The sequence below is a fragment of the Oncorhynchus keta genome, chromosome 27 (genome assembly GCF_023373465.1).
Source record: "Oncorhynchus keta strain PuntledgeMale-10-30-2019 chromosome 27, Oket_V2, whole genome shotgun sequence".
NCBI classification, from domain to species: Eukaryota; Metazoa; Chordata; class Actinopteri; order Salmoniformes; family Salmonidae; genus Oncorhynchus; species Oncorhynchus keta.
The window spans coordinates 12493406-12505193 of NC_068447.1; the positions used below are offsets into that span (position 1 = coordinate 12493406).

The 11788-nt window shown below is 39.9% G+C and overlaps 1 long non-coding RNA gene across 2 annotated transcripts; it reads right to left on the reverse strand.

Annotated features, from left to right (window-relative positions):
• Positions 1-3813: 3813 nt before the first annotated feature.
• Positions 3814-4951, reverse strand: LOC127912451 (uncharacterized). 2 transcript variants are annotated; one of them, XR_008082789.1, is made up of 5 exons: positions 4931-4951; positions 4826-4895; positions 4301-4335; positions 3918-3952; positions 3814-3849 (listed from the first exon to the last, which is right to left on the reverse strand). It is a non-coding gene; the product is annotated as an uncharacterized LOC127912451 (long non-coding RNA). The 2 variants fall into 2 exon arrangements; XR_008082788.1 differs by lacking the exon at positions 3814-3849 and having other exon boundaries at positions 3892-3952.
• Positions 4952-11788: the final 6837 nt, after the last annotated feature.

Consider the following 11788-nt stretch of genomic DNA (forward strand, 5'->3'; position numbering starts at 1 on the left):
ATTGCAGAGGGATATCTTTACATTGAAGAGGGATATCTTTACATTGCAGAGGGATATCTTTACATTGAAGAGGGCTATATTTACATTGCAGAGGGATATCTTTACATTGAAGAGGGATATCTTTACATTGCAGAGGGATATCTTTACATTGAAGAGGGCTATATTTACATTGCAGAGGGATATCTTTACATTGAAGAGGGATATCTTTACATTGCAGAGGGATATCTTTACATTGCAGAGGGATATCTTTACATTGAAGAGGGATATATTTACATTGAAGAGGGATATCTTTACATTGCAGAGGGATATCTTTACATTGAAGAGGGATATATTTACATTGAAGAGGGATATATTTACATTGAAGAGGGATATCTTTACATTGAAGAGGGATATCTTTACATTGAAGAGGGATATTTTTACATTGCAGAGGGATATCTTTACATTGCAGAGGGATATCTTTAGATTGAAGAGGGCTATATTTACATTGCAGAGGGATATCTTTACATTGAAGAGGGCTATATTTACATTGCAGAGGGATATCTTTACATTGAAGAGGGCTATATTTACATTGCAGAGCGATATCTTTACATTGAAGAGGAATATATTTACATTGAAGAGGAATATATTTACATTGAAGAGGTCTATATTTACAATGAAGAGGCATATATTTACATTGAAGAGGGATATATTTACATTGAAGAGGGATATATTTACATTGAAGAGAGCTATATTTACATTGAAGAGGGCTATATTTACATTGAAGAGGGCCATATTTACATTGAAGAGGAATATATTTACATTGAAGAGGGATATCTTTACATTGAAGAGGGATATATTTACATTGAAGAGGGATATATTTACATTGAAGAGGGCTATATTTACATTGAAGAGGGATATATTTACATTGAAGAGGGATATATTTACATTGAAGAGGGATATATTTACATTGAAGAGGGATATCTTTACATTGAAGAGGGATATCTTTACATTGAAGAGGGATATATTTACATTGAAGAGGGATATATTTACATTGAAGAGGGATATATTTACATTGAAGAGGGCTATATTTACATTGGAGAGGGCTATCTTTACATTGAAGAGGGATATATTTACATTGAAGAGGGCTATATTTACATTGAAGAGGGCTATATTTACATTGAAGAGGGATATATTTACATTGAAGAGGGATATATTTACATTGAAGAGGGATATATTTACATTGAAGAGGGATATATTTACATTGAAGAGGGATATATTTACATTGAACAGGGATATATTTACATTGAAGAGGGATATCTTTATATTGAAGAGGGATATATTTACATTGAAGAGGGATATATTTACATTGAAGAGGGATATATTTACATTGAAGAGGGATATATTTACATTGAAGAGGGATATATTTACATTGAAGAGGGATATATTTACATTGAAGAGGGATATATTTACATTGAAGAGGGATATATTTACATTGAAGAGGGATATATTTACATTGAAGAGGGATATATTTACATTGAAGAGGGATATATTTACATTGAAGAGGGATATATTTACATTGAAGAGGGATATATTTACATTGAAGAGGGATATATTTACATTGAAGAGGGATATATTTACATTGAAGAGGGATATATTTACATTGAAGAGGGATATCTCTTGGCGCCGTAGGTGATGTCTGCCGTTTTACAGGCTCCTAACCAATTGTGTTTTTTTGCGTTGTTTGTATCTTATTTTGTGCATAATGTTGATGCTACCGTCTCTTACGACCGAAAAGAGCTTCTGGATATCAGAACAGCGATTACACACCTCAAATTGAACAAAGATTTTTTTCTTTATTAATGAGTCTGATGCGAATGATGTAATGTTTCTCCCAGACACGGCCCAAATCCCTGTCATTCACATGAAGAAAATAAGGAAAAACAGGGAGAAGAGATCAGGGTGCCTTGTGAGAATCTGTTGGCAAGTGGGTAACCAGCCTCTACTATTACTGGAGAATAGCTGGATGAACTCCGTTGGAGACTATCCTACTAACGGGACATTTAAACGGTAAAATCTTATATTTCACCGAGTCGTGGCTGAAAGACGATACAGATAATATATAGTTTGTTTGGTTTTCCGTGGCTTCTCTGTGCATCGCCAGGACAGAACAGCTACACCCGGTAAGAAGAGGGGTGGGGGTGTGTGTCTATTTGTCAATACCAGCTGGTGCGCGATGTCTAATATTAAGGTATCTCCAGGTATTGCTCGCCTAAGGTAGAGTACCTCATGATAACCTGTTGACCACACTATCTACTAAGAATGTTTTCACCTATATTTTTTTGTAACGCCAGGGTAGTGGGTTTACCACCACAAACCGATTCTGGCCACTGACTGTAAGTCGCTATGGATAAGGCCTAAATGGCAATCAGCTGTTATTACTAAGGCCACCTAAACAAGCTGTATTTACCACCACAAACCGATTCTGGCCACTCAATGAGCTATATAAGGCCACTCAATCAGCTGTATAAGGCCACTCAACAAGCTGTATAAGGCCACTCAACGAGCTGTATAAGGCCACTCAACGAGCTGTGTAAGGCCACTCAACGAGCTGTATAAGGCCACTCAATCAGCTGTATAAGGGCACTCAACGAGCTGTATAAGGCCACTCAACGAGCTGTATAAGGCCACTCAATGAGCTATATAAGGCCACTCAACGAGCTGTATAAGGCCACTCAACGAGCTGTATAAGGCCACTCAACGAGCTGTATAAGGCCACTCAACGAGCTATATAAGGCCACTCAATGAGCTGTATAAGTCCACTCAACGAGCTGTATAAAGCCACTCAACGAGCTGTATAAGGCCACTCAACGACCTGTATAAGGCCACTCAACGAGCTATATAAGGTCACTCAATCAGCTGTATAAGGCCACTCAACCAGCTGTATAAGGCCACCCAACCAGCTGTATAAAGCCACTCAACCAGCTGTATAAGGCCACTCAACCAGCTGTATAAGGCCACTCAACGAGCTGTAGAAGGCCACTCAATGAGCTGTATAAGGCCACTCAACGAGCTGTATAAGGCCACTTAACCAGCTGTATAAGGCCACTTAACCAGCTGTATAAGGCCGCTCAACGAGCTGTATAAGGCCACTAAACGAGCTGTATAAGGCCACTCAACTAGCTGTATAAGGCCACTCAACGAGCTGTATAAGGCCACTTAACCAGCTGTATAAGGCCACTCAACCAGCTGTATAAGGCCACTCAACCAGCTGTATAAGGCCACTCAACGAGCTGTATAAGGCCACTTAACCAGCTGTATAAGGCCATAAGCAAACAAGACAATGCTCATCCAGAAGCAGCGCTCCTAGTGGCCGGGGACGTTAATGCAGGAAACTCAAATCTGAGTTTTACATCATTTCTACTGGCATGTCACATCTGCAACCAGAGGAAAACAACTCTAGACCACCTTCACTCCACACACAGAGACGCGTACACAGCTCTCCCTTGTTCTCAATTTGGCACATCTGACCATAATTCTATCCTGCTGATTCCTGGTTACAAGCAAAAACTTGCTCAATACGGAAGTGGTCGGATGACGTGGATGCTATGCTAACAGGACTGTTTTGCTAACACAGACTGGAACATGTTCCAGGATTCATCAAATGGCACTGAGGACCTTACCACCTCAGTCACCGGCTTCATCAATATGTGCATCAACGACGTCGTCCCTACAGTTACCATAAAATCAAGTTTTAATGACTCCAACCTAAGTGTATGTAAACTAGTTTTAATGACTCCATCCTAAGTGTATGTAAACTAGTTTTAATGACTCCATCCTAAGTGTATGTAAACTAGTTTTAATGACTCCAACCTAAGTGTATGTAAACTAGTTTTTGACTCCAACCTAAGTGTATGTAGACTAGTTTTAATGACTCCAACCTAAGTGTATGTAAACTAGTTTTTATGACTCCAACCTAAGTGTATGTAGACTAGTTTTAATGACTCCAACCTAAGAGTATGTAAACTAGTTTTAATGACTCCAACCTAAGTGTATGTAAACTAGTTTTAATGACTCCAACCTGAGCGTATGTAAACTAGTTTTAATGACTCCATCCTAAGTGTATGTAAACTAGTTTTAATGACTCCATCCTAAGTGTATGTAAACTAGTTTTAATGACTCCATCCTAAGTGTATGTAAACTAGTTTTAATGACTCCATCCTAAGTGTATGTAAACTAGTTTTAATGACTCCAACCTAAGTGTATGTAAACTAGTTTTTGACTCCAACCTAAGTGTATGTAGACTAGTTTTAATGACTCCAACCTAAGTGTATGTAAACTAGTTTTTATGACTCCAACCTAAGTGTATGTAGACTAGTTTTAATGACTCCAACCTAAGAGTATGTAAACTAGTTTTAATGACTCCAACCTAAGAGTATGTAAACTAGTTTTAATGACTCCAACCTAAGTGTATGTAGACTAGTTTTAATGACTCCAACCTGAGCGTATGTAAACTAGTTTTAATGACTCCAACCTAAGTGTATGTAGACTAGTTTTAATGACTCCAATGTAAGTGTATGTAAACTAGTTTTAATGACTCCAACCTGAGCGTATGTAAACTAGTTTTAATGACTCCAACCTAAGTGTATGTAAACTAGTTTTAATGACTCCAACCTAAGTGTATGTAGACTAGTTTTAATGACTCCAACCTGAGCGTATGTAAACTAGTTTTAATGACTCCAACCTAAGTGTATGTAAACTAGTTTTAATGATTCCAACGTAAGTGTATGTAAACTAGTTTTAATGACTCCAACCTCAGTGTATGTAAACTAGTTTTAATGACTCCAACCTAAGTGTATGTAAACTAGTTTTAATGACTCCAACCTAAGTGTATGTAAACTAGTTTTAATGACTCCAACCTAAGTGTATGTAGACTAGTTTTAATGACTCCAACCTAAGTGTATGTAAACTTCCCACTTCAACTGTGTGTGTATACGTATGAATGTTTATGTATTTATATATATGTATGTATTATATGTTTTATGTGTATGTATGTATATATTTATCCCAGAAATATATGGGGGATTGGAAATGATGCAGACAATTACATTGATGTAAGCAACAATCTTTCTGCAATATTAAAGCTGATCCACCCCTTAAATAAAAGGTTGTGTTTGTGTCCATGCTGGGAAATATACCGGAGTGTTTGGAGTTTGGGCACAATGTCATTTTTAGATAAGCACACAAGTGGCTTAGATAAGCGCACATGGACATCTAGGTACATTTGATGATGATTTTTCAAGGGTGTGTATTAGAGGAGAAGGAAGTGATGGGAGTAATTGGCCTTCTGTAGTAATGTTAGACAGACCTTTTGGCTAGTTCATCTCCCACAACCCCTTTCAATCACACCCTAAACTAATGCATCAGAAGTCTGCCTCCTTTCTCCCTAAAAAAACACAAAGGAGCGAACAAGACAAAATGATCATGAACTGAATTTGGCATCAAATCCACCCCTGGAATAACTCTGTGTAACTTGCAATTTAGCCATGCAATTGATGCTCTGACAATGAGAGCCTGAGATCCTAGATGAGGCATGAGGTGAAGGGTGCTCTGGTTTTGCGGATGCTGCCTGTCAGGGGGAGTGAAGCCAGACGTGAGAAGAGATGTTTGATGATGGGGAGGTTATGTACAGTGTCTTGTCTCCTTCCTGCTGGTGTGTCTTCCCAACACACCATGTCTCACCAGTCTGACATCACAGCTGCCTCTGATGGGCTGCAGAATGAGTCTTAAAAGCTACAGATCGTCCTTCTCTGCAGACATGTTTTTTTTAAAGCTGACGGTTTTAAAGAGAACAGGAAGCATTGAACCCTTTCCTCCCTAATTTATATAGTTATTCAGACTGGCATGCATTCATTCATCTCATTAGCTCATTAGTACTGTACATCACATTGACTTAAGGAGGTAGATATCAGCTCATTAGTACTGTACATCACATTGACTTAAGGAGGAAGATATCAGCTCATTAGTACTGTACATCACATCGACTTAAGGAGGAAGATAGCAGCTCATTAGTACTGTACATCACATTGACTTGAGGAAGATATCAGCTCATTAGTACTGTACATCACATTGACTTAAGGAGGAAGATATCAGCTCATTAGTACTGTACATCACATTGACTTGAGGAAGAAGATAGCAGCTCATTAGTACTGTACATCACATTGACTTAAGGAGGTAGATATCAGCTCATTAGTACTGTACATCACATTGACTAAAGGAGGAAGATAGCAGCTCATTAGTACTGTACATCACATTGACTTAAGGAGGAAGATATCAGCTCATTAGTACTGTACATCACATTGACTTGAGGAAGATATCAGCTCATTAGTATTGTACATCACATTGACTTGAGGAAGATATCAGCTCATTAGTACTGTACATCACATTGACTTAAGGAGGAAGATATCAGCTCATTAGTAATGTACATCACATTGACTTAAGGAGGTAGATATCAGCTCATTAGTATTGTACATCACATTGACTTAAGGAGGAAGATATCAGCTCATTAGTAATGTACATCACATTGACTTAAGGAGGTAGATATCAGCTCATTAGTACTGTACATCACATTGACTTAAGGAGGAAGATATCAGCTCATTAGTAATGTACATCACATTGACTTAAGGAGGAAGATAGCAGCTCATTAGTACTGTACATCGCATTGACTTGAGGAAGATATCAGCTCATTAGTACTGTACATCACATTGACTTAAGGAGGAAGATATCAGCTCATTAGTACTGTACATCACATTGACTTAAGGAAGAAGATTGCAGCTCATTAGTACTGTACATCACATTGACTTAAGGAGGAAGATATCAGCTCATTAGTACTGTGCATCACATTGACTTGAGGAAGAAGATAACAGCTCATTAGTACTGTACATCACATTGACTTGAGGAAGATATCAGCTCATTAGTACTGTACATCACATTGACTTGAGGAAGATATCAGCTCATTAGTACTGTACATCACATTGACTTAAGGAGGAAGATATCAGCTCATTAGTAATGTACATCACATTGACTTAAGGAGGTAGATATCAGCTCATTAGTACTGTACATCACATTGACTTAAGGAGGAAGATATCAGCTCATTAGTAATGTACATCACATTGACTTAAGGAGGTAGATATCAGCTCATTAGTACTGTACATCACATTGACTTAAGGAGGAAGATATCAGCTCATTAGTAATGTACATCACATTGACTTAAGGAGGAAGATAGCAGCTCATTAGTACTGTACATCGCATTGACTTGAGGAAGATATCAGCTCATTAGTACTGTACATCACATTGACTTAAGGAGGAAGATATCAGCTCATTAGTACTGTACATCACATTGACTTAAGGAAGAAGATTGCAGCTCATTAGTACTGTACATCACATTGACTTAAGGAGGAAGATATCAGCTCATTAGTACTGTGCATCACATTGACTTGAGGAATATAGCAGCTCATTAGTACTGTACATCACATTGACTTGAGGAAGATATCAGCTCATTAGTACTGTACATCACATTGACTTAAGGAGGTAGATATCAGCTCATTAGTACTGTACATCACATTGACTTAAGGAAGAAGATATGCAGCTCATTAGTACTGTACATCACATTGACTTAAGGAGGAAGATATCAGCTCATTAGTACTGTACATCACATTGACTTAAGGAGGAAGATATCAGCTCATTAGTACTGTACATCACATTGACTTGGAGGAAGATATCAGCTCATTAGTATTGTACATCACATTGACTTGAGGAAGATATCAGCTCATTAGTACTGTACATCACATTGACTTAAGGAAGGAAGATATCAGCTCATTAGTACTGTACATCACATTGACTTAAGGAAGAAGATTGCAGCTCATTAGTACTGTACATCACATTGACTTAAGGAGGAAGATATCAGCTCATTAGTACTGTGCATCACATTGACTTGAGGAAGAAGATAACAGCTCATTAGTACTGTACATCACATTGACTTGAGGAAGATATCAGCTCATTAGTACTGTACATCACATTGACTTGAGGAAGATATCAGCACATTAGTACTGTACATCACATTGACTTAAGGAGGAAGATATCAGCTCATTAGTAATGTACATCACATTGACTTAAGGAGGTAGATATCAGCTCATTAGTACTGTACATCACATTGACTTAAGGAGGAAGATATCAGCTCATTAGTACTGTACATCACATTGACTTAAGGAGGTAGATATCAGCTCATTAGTACTGTACATCACATTGACTTAAGGAGGAAGATATCAGCTCATTAGTAATGTACATCACATTGACTTAAGGAGGAAGATAGCAGCTCATTAGTACTGTACATCACATTGACTTGAGGAAGATATCAGCTCATTAGTACTGTACATCACATTGACTTAAGGAGGAAGATATCAGCTCATTAGTACTGTACATCACATTGACTTAAGGAAGAAGATTGCAGCTCATTAGTACTGTACATCACATTGACTTAAGGAGGAAGATATCAGCTCATTAGTACTGTGCATCACATTGACTTGAGGAATATAGCAGCTCATTAGTACTGTACATCACATTGACTTGAGGAAGATATCAGCTCATTAGTACTGTACATCACATTGACTTAAGGAGGTAGATATCAGCTCATTAGTACTGTACATCACATTGACTTAAGGAAGAAGATTGCAGCTCATTAGTACTGTACATCACATTGACTTAAGGAGGAAGATATCAGCTCATTAGTACTGTGCATCACATTGACTTGAGGAAGAAGATAACAGCTCATTAGTACTGTACATCACATTGACTTGAGGAATATAGCAGCTCATTAGTACTGTACATCACATTGACTTAAGGAGGAAGATATCAGCTCATTAGTACTGTACATCACATTGACTTGAGGAAGAAGATAGCAGCTCATTAGTACTGTACATCACATTGACTTGAGGAAGATATCAGCTCATTAGTACTGTAGATCACATTGACTAAAGGAGGAAGATAGCAGCTCATTAGTACTGTACATCACATTGACTAAAGGAGGAAGATAGCAGCTCATTAGTACTGTACATCACATTGACTTAAGGAGGAAGATAGCAGCTCATTAGTACTGTACATCACATTGACTTAAGGAGGAAGATAGCAGCTCATTAGTACTGTACATCACATTGACTTAAGGAGGTAGATATCAGCTCATTAGTACTGTACATCACATTGACTTAAGGAGGAAGATAGCAGCTCATTAGTACTGTACATCACATTGACTTAAGGAGGAAGATAGCAGCTCATTAGTACTGTACATCACATTGACTTAAGGAGGAAGATAGCAGCTCATTAGTACTGTACATCACATTGACTTAAGGAGGAAGATAGCAGCTCATTAGTACTGTACATCACATTGACTTAAGGAGGAAGATAGCAGCTCATTAGTACTGTACATCACATTGACTTAAGGAGGAAGATAGCAGCTCATTAGTACTGTACATCACATTGACATTAAGGAGGAAGATAGCAGCTCATTAGTACTGTACATCACATTGACTTAAGGAGGAAGATAGCAGCTCATTAGTACTGTACATCACATTGACTAAAGGAGGAAGATAGCAGCTCATTAGTACTGTACATCACATTGACATTAAGGAGGAAGATAGCAGCTCATTAGTACTGTACATCACATTGACATTAAGGAGGAAGATAGCAGCTCATTAGTACTGTACATCACATTGACTAAAGGAGGAAGATAGCAGCTCATTCGTACTGTACATCACATTGACTTAAGGAGGAAGATATCAGCTCATTAGTACTGTAGATCACATTGACTAAAGGAGGAAGATAGCAGCTCATTCGTACTGTACATCACATTGACATTAAGGAGGAAGATATCAGCTCATTAGTACTGTACATCACATTGACTAAAGGAGGAAGATAGCAGCTCATTCGCACTGTACATCACATTGACATTAAGGAGGTAGATATCAGCTCATTAGTACTGTACATCACATTGACATTAAGGAGGTAGATATCAGCTCATTAGTACTGTACATCACATTGACATTAAGGAGGAAGATATCAGCTCATTAGTACTGTACATCACATTGACTAAAGGAGGAAGATAGCAGCTCATTAGTACTGTACATCACATTGACATTAAGGAGGTAGATATCAGCTCATTCGTACTGTACATCACATTGACATTAAGGAGGTAGATATCAGCTCATTAGTACTGTACATCACATTGACTAAAGGAGGAAGATAGCAGCTCATTAGTACTGTACATCACATTGACATTAAGGAGGTAGATATCAGCTCATTAGTACTGTACATCACATTGACATTAAGGAGGAAGATATCAGCTCATTATCCCTCTGCAGTCATTCAAAACCATGGACACAGAACTCTCAGGAGCAGAGAGTTTTCAGGTCATTCTGTTTGGAAGGTCCCAACAGAATGCGGAATGTGAAGAATGCACTTAGGAAACCATCCAAAGGTTTCTGTCATTATGGGGAGTCACTTACTTTGAGTGGCGTGGAAAGAGTTGTGTCATTGAAACATGGCAGGACAAGTACAGAGGCAATGCTCATTAATGCACCACTCACACTGTAAACGTTTTCACCTCAGGTATACCTCCTTTTCTTGAAAGGAGAAATACATAATAGCGTTATGGAACAGTAACCTCCACGGATGCCAGTGTAGAGTGTGATGGCAGGACTATTTCTGTGTCTGTATTCGCTGAATAGACACCTCCTCAGAATGAGAGAACATTCTCACTTTTCCCCTTACAGTACGTAAACTAAGGCACAAAACATATAATGCCAGTATGACTCAGTCAGGAGGTTGCCCGAGAGAAATGACAATTACCCTGCCTATAACAAAGAGAGGATTCTCTATGAGACACATCCTATTATCTCAGGCAGAGAAAGTTGAGGTGGGAGCCTTAGTAATAAAATTCTCTCTAAATCTCTGTCTTTAATTCTCCCACTATCCTGCTATGTGCGATCATGTCTGACCAGGACTAGATATTCATAGCCACAGGCACGGGCAGATTGAACATTTAACCTCTAAAGATTATTTTTCTCGTAAATCCTTCTCTGAGTCATTGTGTGAGAGAGAGAGTCTGCTCAGAAGGTTTTCCCCTGGTACTAGTGACTGTGTTAGGGTCTGTTCAACTGTCATCTGATTAGTCCAACATTTAAATCCCACACTGAGACTTGGATCTTACAGATCACAGACTGCCATTTCAAAAAATGTCCAACGGGATGTGAAAAGCAGCATCAAGTGGGGCCTCCTGGGTCGGGGGAGTGGGGCCTCCTGGGTCGGGGGAGTGGGGCCTCCTGGGTCGGGGGAGTGGGGCCTCCTGGGTCGGGGGAGTGGGGCCTCCTGGGTCGGGGGAGTGGGGCCTCCTGGGTCAGCGGGTCAGTGAGGGTGAGGCTGAGGGGGAGTGGGGCCTCCTGGGTCGGGGGATAGGGCCGCCTGGGTCGGGGGAGTGGGGCCTCCTGGGTCGGGGGAGTGGGGCCTCCTGGGTTGGGGGAGTGGGGCCTCCTGGGTCGGGGAGCGGGTCAGTGAGGGTGAGGCTGAGGGGAGTGGGGCCTCCTGGGTCGGGGGAGTGGGGCCGCCTGGGTCGGGGAGTGGGGCCTCCTGGGTCGGGAGCGGGTCAGTGAGGGTGAGGCTGAGGGGAGTGGGGCCTCCTGGGTCGGGGGGGAAGTGGGGCCTCCTGGGTCGGGGGAGTGGGGCCTCCTGGGTCGGGGAGTGGGGCCTCCTGGGTCGGGGAGCG